The sequence below is a fragment of the Macrobrachium rosenbergii genome, chromosome 56 (genome assembly GCF_040412425.1).
Source record: "Macrobrachium rosenbergii isolate ZJJX-2024 chromosome 56, ASM4041242v1, whole genome shotgun sequence".
NCBI lineage: Eukaryota > Metazoa > Arthropoda > Malacostraca > Decapoda > Palaemonidae > Macrobrachium > Macrobrachium rosenbergii.
The window spans coordinates 22901095-22909922 of record NC_089796.1 but is presented as its reverse complement, the minus strand read 5'-3'; the positions used below and the strand labels follow the sequence as shown (position 1 = coordinate 22909922).

The window sequence follows — 8828 nt, the reverse complement described above, 5'->3', positions numbered from 1 at the left end:
CACGCCCACTATTGTGACGTATTAATTTGTGATAGGTGGAGCTGCCGGGTATTTAAAACGCAGCGGAAGACGCGTTTCTTTCAATTCAGTAATGATATAACCACTTAGAAATGGTTAGAAACTGAAGCAATTTATGTACCTTTAAAATATGGTAGGTCAGCTGTTAAACTATTGATGAAAATAATGCATGTAAAATAAATGAAGTCAATATTGTCGTCCCATTAGACAATAAAACACTTAAAACCACCCTAATTTAAATTCTGTAAACCGATTTTTAAGGGCAATTTTAAAAACTTAGAAAATATTGTTATGGAATGTTTAAAATCGTCCAAATTTAACTTCTGCTGTTCTTTACGAACTAGAGCAGTGTGCATCCGTACAAGTTTTTATATACCTGTGTGTAATGCTGATAGTGTGCTGATAATTGACTCCGTGGTGGCATTAGGCCGGTTTAATAACACTATTCGGTAAATTTTTTGTAAAAATCCTCTCTTAACATTTTGTATATCGTTAAAACAAACGGTAAACCTTTTCAACCCCATTCCTTCCATCCCGAAAAAAAGAAGAATCCAAGAGTAATCAGCGACGATTATAATCTGAGAACACTGGAACTTCCGGAAGGTTAGGTCCAATACCTTTGGTAGTAGAATTATGAATAGTTAATAAGACATTCTAACAAGGCAAAGTTATCTATGAATTGAAGAATTGGTGACATGTAACTAATGTTGATATATATATATATATATATATATATATATATATATACATACATAACTATATATATATATATATATATATATATATATACATACATATACACATATATGTGTGCGAATGTTTGTCTGAGCATGTGTGTGTGTTTGTTAGTGGTATCAATAGTGATTAGTGATAAGCGTAAAGTTCTTATTTTTCATACTACAGTATTTTCTTTACTTCGGGCAGAAGGGAGATTAACCCTTTGTCTCTCTCTCTCATATATATATACATATATATATATATATATATATAACTAATATGAGAGAGAGAGAATATGCACATCTCCCTTCTGCCCAAAAAAAAAAAAAGTAAAAAAGAACTTTATTACTTATCACTAATCACTATTGATACCACTAACAAAATACACATGCACAGACACATACACACACATAAACAAACACACACATATATAGCCATATATATATATATATATACATATATATATATATATATATATATATATACATACACGCAAGGATAAAAATATAACCTCTTCCCAGCTAGTTGATTGAGATAATAATAATAATAATAATAATAATAATAATAATAATAATAATAATAATAATAATAATAATAATAATAATAACATCGTTGGAAAGAATGGCACTGTATGTCGTTGAGTTTATATTTCGCCCTCTCAACTTGGCGTATAAGTTTCTTTGTTTCAGCAAGTTAATTACTGAGCGCCAAGTTGTGAAGGCGAAATATAAGCTCAGCGGCATACAGTGCCATTCTTTTCATCGAAGTTTGCATCAAAGAGGGTCTCGTTTCATAATAATAATAATAATAATAATAATAATAATAATAATAATAATAATTCCTTTCTTCGTCCTTATCGCTCCCAACTCTACTACCAGCAACAATGATAAAGATAATAATCGTAATTATCACGAACTTGACGTACACACTCGGAGCAGACTGAATATCTTATCAACGTATCAACGACCGCCAGAGTGCCTATTTATCATGACTTATCTATGTATCAGGTCAGCAGCCACGATAACGAAAAACAGATGATATTTATCACACTCGGACCAAACTGACGGGTTATAGTGATTGAGAGAAAGTAGACTCATAGGTCTAAGATCAGTGTATGGGTCTAAGATTAGAAGGGTATTGTGTTATCGCTTATTCTGAATGAACGAACTGCTATCAAAAGAAAATATATTTCCATAGTATTTGTCCTCTTTGATGGAATATTAGAGAAAGAAGGGACGCAAATTCGACTTGAATTTTACAGCGGAAAAGTCGAACAATAATTGATACAAAGGGACTTGGTCTACAGGCGGAGCTAAATTTCATAAACGCGGGCCAAAAGTGACATTAACTTTTCAAAGAGGCCAGAGGTGAGTGTACATTTTCATTGTGAAGTTGTTGGTTTTGTTGATGTTGGTAATTTTGTTATTGTTAACAATGCTCTTGTTAATTTTGTTGTTAATATTTTTGTTGATACTGTTGCTTAGCGTGAGCAGGCCATGTTGTTACCAGTTAACAAAAAACAATACGGTACACTTCAAACTTACTTTTGCTCTATTATCTCCCATTTATTCTTAGTTGTAGGTATAGAATTTAACAAGTAGGCCTGACCTATTATCTAACTTTTAGGTTATCGGCTTACAAGTCTTATCATGACCTATTGCCACTTTCACTAGACCTTTGTGGTTCTTTGTTAATCTCAACAACGTTTAGTATCTCAGAAGGGACTGAGATTAAGTTGGTTGTATTAACTCTCTAAACAGAAAAGATGGAAATTTATCAGTGATATGCTTCAGTTAATATAGATGTAAACACAAATGAACCATTACTTGAACAGAAAGACTTTGATCAGTGCGTAAGTATGAAGAAAATTTAAGTAGGCTAACTGAGCATAAAAAAAAAAAAAACATACGACGAATACCATAATAAAAAATGCACATAAAATGAGACGAGTGAGTGAATTACCGTCGAAAGTAAATGTTTTATAAAGATATCGAAATGACACGAAAATATTTCTGGGAAGAGCTATTTGCGTATGCAAGTGTGCTGGGCCAGCAGCGATGACATTCTCCAGATTTTCTCCACAGCAGCTTTGGAGAACATTAACAAATTCATTACTGATTTACCTCTGCTATAATTTCCAGGCAATTGACTATTATTATTATTATTATTATTATTATTATTATTATTATTATTATTATTATTATTATTATTGCAATAAATACTTGACAATAACATAGTTAGGAAAGAAGTTTATATTCATTTCAACTCTGGTATTAATATATGTTACAAGTAATACTGTATATAATCAAACTTTCATTTTTATTCAAACTAACGTTAATATGAAACAAACCTAAACAGCCATTCACTCATTAAAGGTGCTTCCACAGAACACAAATTCGGTATAGGAAATTTGTTTAAAAAGTAAATAAAATAAAAAACTAAATTAACAAACAGCTATTTCAAAACACGCGAGAGCAGTCAGGTACAGACAAATATTTCCGACAGAAACTATGGATATGATTATTATTTCCATTTTGTCGTTTCTGTTATTTTGTCTCTTCGTTTATATAAGTTCTCATTCGATCTATTTATGAAGCCGAAAAGATGTCTGTATTTTCCTATTGGAAAGATTGTTGCCATGGGAACGAGTGACGCCTGACCTTTATGAAGAGCTACTTTTGAAATGATTCGACGTGAAAATTGAAATGTTTTTCTTACTACGAAACAAATTTCCTCTTGACGTAAATTGCCCCAGAGAGAGAGAGAGAGAGAGAGAGAGAGAATGACACCGTATTTACTTACTGATATCGTCATACACAAATAAATATAGAGATAAGTAGTAAAGGGTGGGAGATAGTGTAAGTCTAGTAACGTGGACAAGTTAACCAATTGAAACTCTTTCTCTTCAACAGCCATGCTATGAGACGCTTCGTACCCAATACTTAATATTATATACTCTCGTGGTTCTGGAAACCCTTCCGTACCTCCAGCATCTCCATCCATTTTACCTGAAATGGGTTCTCTCTCTCTCATTATCCTATCTCGGATCTCTCATCGTTTGTCATTCAAATATATATATATATAATATATATATATATATATATATATATATATATATATATATATATATATATATATTCTGGAAGTGTGACTGTAAAAATAATAAATAATGTTATAATGTTCTTACAAGTTCATAATTTAACTGCTGAAAACTTCCACACACGCACACTGTTTGTACACACACATATATATATATATATATATATATATATATATATATATATATATATATATATATATATATCATATATACTATATATATATATATATAAAGACAAAATCCACGAAGGAAGAGAAACAGTACTCCACTGTTCCTCTTTCCTTCGTTGATTTTGTCTTTATTTATATATTCATCACGTTCCATATTTTCGTGATTCAGTTATACATACATACACACATACATACATATATTATATATATAGTGAATTTAAACGGGTAATTAAAAGTCATATACACAACGAATCTCTACCATATAAATACGCAACATCATCATACTCATTATAACTGTCCATCACACCAATCAAAGGTGATATCATCACTTCCCTATATCATAGCGTCGGAACTCAGCAACACAGAATGAGAGAGAGAGAGAGAGAGAGAGAGAGAGGGGGCGTGTATGCATTTTTAGGGAGGAACCGCCTAAAGAGGGCCAACGCAACAGGTCCTCCAACGCAGAAGAAGGGACACTAGAGAAGAAAGAAAAACGTCCTGAGTAAAATTTAAGATATATATATATATATATATATATGTTAATTAATTTATCTATGTATGCATATATATATATTTATGTATATATATGTATATATACATATATACCACACACACACATGTACTGTATATATATATATATATGCATACACACACACACACATATATATATACAGTATATAACGACTGTAATATCCGTTATTACCCCTTAATACTCATTCCTGTAAAAATAGGAGGGGAAGTCCAGTATTACAATTGCAGGTAACCTACATATGCCTCTGTTCTGCGTTGTACTTAATCTGTTCATGCATGTAAGCTTATTTTTTTTGGGGGGTCCTATGAATAAAAATATTCATGTCATCAAGAAGAGCATTAACGTCTAATTCAGTGGAAGACCTGAGAGAGAATAATATAATAATAATAATAACAATAATAATAATAATAATTAATACAGTTATTATTTTTTATCATTGTGGTATTGTAGTTGCTGTTAATAATAATAATCCATAAAAGACGTATAACATAAAATTCTAGGTCATACATTCCACAGTTACAGCGTTCGAGACAAAATAAATACGTGTTTTCGTTTTAGAACGTTTCGCTAAAAAAGCCTTATTGTTGCAGCAAGAACGAAAAAAAAAATGTTTGGGGATATATATTATACATAGAAATGTACCGATTAAACGGCTGTGCATTATACCACTAAACATAAAATATGAATATATAATGAATGTGACTAAAATGCTTCAGTAGAATTGTATATATTCATACAGACTCAAGACTTATATAAAATCATGGGAAAGGAAAGTCATCGAATTACGAAATCGATGTTTCGAGAGCTATGTAAAAGACACGGCGAGTAGAAATCTATGCAGCACCTACATAATATTAATGAAAATTAAACAGAATAGAACAGTAAGTAAAAAGTACAGGGAGACGTGGGATTAAATATGTGTATGCATCCATGTTTATATGAAAGCATATTTAGGGGTCAAAGGTCATCCTCATCAAGAAGGTGTGTTTGGCAATATGTATGAATGTTGTCGAATGCTTGCGTGTAAGAAGGGAGCTAAATTACAATTCAAATTTCAAACTGATATTTGAATATACTTAATTACAATAAGCATCTCCGATTAGAACTCAAAACAAGGGGGGGGGAGTAAAAACTCGTAGTTTACCCGATGAGGGACTGGCAAGAGGTGTGTCTACCAGATTCTTCACCCTTTTTTTATTATGAATTATGCAGAGTTCGTTTCCAATTCATGGCCGCTTCTACATTTTCAAAAGTGCAAGCATGGTCATGTAATATGAATTTATAAAGTATCCCACACCACCATTAAGGAGTCACTTTGCACGCATTGTGGAAACAGCAAGCAAAAAGTATCTTTTCAATTCCGCGTACAGGGAGCAAGGGGCTCGCCCTTCACACACATAGACTCACACACACACACCCAACAACAACGAAAGAGTTTTGTTCGTCGTTAAATGTTTGGTTGTATCGGGTAAGGAAGCGTCTGAAGGTGTGTGAGGTGTTGATATTTCTTTAATCGAGGACAGGTTTGATAATTACACTTGCTTTGGTAAAAAGACGGTCGCTCAAAAACGACCTTGTCCAATGCGACGGGGAACATTTTGTTGCCGGCGAAACATGAACCGGGATGAAAAAGCGAAGAAGAAAAGCGCCTGAGGTAAGGTCATGTGTGCCAGGCAATATCGTAAACTATCCACACGAGATCGTCTTAGTCTCTCAGTTGTATACGATGCATGTCGCGTTCAGTTACAAAAATATTATATAGTAATAATACGAGTTTTCATTTTTCGCAAATCTAAGCAAAATAAAGTTTGGTCTTGCACCTTCAAATAAAACCCATAGACTTAGTATAAGCCAGAAAGTAGGAATTAAGCCTATAGCATTCTTCACGTCGGCCTACGATATGACGTTGCCAAATCAGTCGAGGCGAAAATGTTACGTTATCGTAGCCCACAAGAAGGGAGTTTTGAAATTCCAGTACCTGACTCATGGCAGAGGAACAGGGGGAAGGCTGACATCAACATGTAATTCCTGCCGCTCAGCGCCCCAACACACGTTGCACAAAAAGAATAGAGGTGTAGCCATGATGCATGCGAGGAAAAAAAAAAGAGAACGGATGCCCTCCAAAATAAAGGAAAAACAATTCCAGAGACAAAGGAACAGTATCCTCTGAATCTCTACTTCAATGCCGCATAGAAAAAAAAAACTTTTTATACCATTCGTCATGTATGCAGTGGGCGAGAGAGAGAGAGAGAGAGAGAGAGAGACTTCAGGAGCGATGGTGTTGACAACTCCAATTTGAATACCCAAGTAGTCGCATGTTTACGGATAATTAAAGTAAATTATGCATAGCTGCCGTGTAAGGAGATGGAGAGGTTACACAAGATGAATAAACAATAGAATTTCGCGGGTGGACACATTCAAGGCTTTCTCCCACACACACCTGTCTCTAGGATTCGCTATTATCTATCTGCTGCCTTTTAGTCGAGCTAGGAAGTGGGTGGGAGTGGTTCAGTTATACTGGACGCCATGGGAGACTGTTTATAACACACACACACACAAACACAGAGTAGGAGTTGCAGATTGGTCCCAGTCCACGAGTGTAATGAAGAAATGATGTCATAATGATTTATCAAAAGATTGGCTAAGCGGATGCGTGCATATGATGTGGCCGTCCGCTGCGGTATAAAGGTCTCCTTTTTTCCTTCACCATACACCGATCGCGGTACGAGTTACTCCATTAGCCCAAGCTTGATTTACTAATTGACGGCGCGGCATTGCATTCCACCCTCCAAACTTCTCTTGTGCGTCTGTGCATGTTTTTCTGTCACATCCTCTCTCTCTCTCTCTCTCTCTCTCTCTCTCTCTCTCTCTCTCTCTCTCATTTCGCATCACTTGACGGGATTTTTACTCCACCCACATGACGTCACCGTCCTGTCCCGGTGTTTTAGTATCGTCGTACATCTGGCACATCCACCATCCAGCCTCGTCGTCAGCTTCTTTCAAAGTAGAAAAAAAAAAACATAAACACACAAAACACACGCGCTCTCACGATTTATTTCTATGTGCTGCAAATGCAAGAAGCGAACCAAATCCTACGTAACTTAGAAACAAAAGTAAATGCTTCCGATGAAGTAATAATTGGCTCATTGGCATAAAGTGGATTCTTACGTACATGACGACACGCACATATAGCGCACATGTAAATAGGCGGGGCTTTCTACGTACCTGCAACACATTTCACAGTAAACAAAATAAACAGCTGTTTTGAAGGTCTCACTGAGATACAGTGGTAACTTAGCTTCGCTAGCAATGGATAATATCTATAATGTGTACTAGGTGTCAGGGGGTGCAAATTAGTAACTAGCGAATGAGAAGGAAAACCGAGCTCTAGACGAAAAGAGCTTGCCTTTAAAGGTCCCAAAAAGATATCTACGGATTAACAGGAGAGAGAGAGAGAGAGAGAGAGAGAGAGAGAGAGAGAGAGAGAGAGAGTCTGTCTGTTCAAGACACCAAAAGGAAATCAAGACATTTGCGTTGAAATACTATAGGCTGTGGTTAAGGGTATCGGAGAAAATTAATGTAGATTTCTGTCCTCACATACATATACAGTATATGTAAAAGTGCATTTGCCTTGAAAATGAACATCAGAGCTGACAACAAGAAACAATGTTTAGGGGACTAAAGTCAAGTAAATTTTATTCTAGAGGTTACGTGGAATAGTTTTGTTAAACCGACTTTTTGTCGTACTACAGGAAATGTGGCGATTATGAGACTATGCTAATCGACAAAAAATGTCGCCTCCAATCATCACTCTTCATTCTTAATATCATTGTCATTAGCAACTAACCAAGTACGGATCAACCTGACGCCAAAAAGCACCAAACGAAGAAAGGAATTCCAACTCGAGTCGAAAGCGTCAACCAATTACAGCCACGTTTTTTTTTTCCCGAACCGGATTGCGTTTTGATCTCAGCTTCCGGGGTTAGTTGCAGCGACAATGAATGGTCTCTAAAGCAAAAGGTTACGCCAGGTGAGGTTTCTATTGGTTGTTTGATTTTAACTATTCCCGCATGGCAGGCTGAAAGTGACTTGGTGTCAAATAATTAGTTGGAGGGACCTAAATAGCGCATTTCCAGTGGGCGGATGGCTTCAGTGAAAGGGGATCAGTTTCCCAAGAAACAAAGGAATCGTCAAAATAAGCATGTCACTTTATGCGACGCATGGACGGACGTTTTACAGACCTCTCGCGTTTAGTCCCACTAGAAAATAGACTTAGATGAAATGGAATTTA

At 35.3% G+C, this 8828-nt stretch overlaps 1 protein-coding gene across 1 annotated transcript in view; it reads left to right on the top strand.

Annotated features, from left to right (window-relative positions):
* Positions 1-1781: 1781 nt before the first annotated feature.
* The window catches only part of LOC136836743 (hormone receptor 4-like), a 56399-nt gene continuing 49352 nt past the window's right edge, over positions 1782-8828 (top strand). Inside the window, exon 1 of the mRNA XM_067101284.1 lies at positions 1782-2102. The gene's annotated coding sequence lies outside the window, so the exon portion shown is untranslated. The remainder of the gene's footprint in view (positions 2103-8828) is intronic.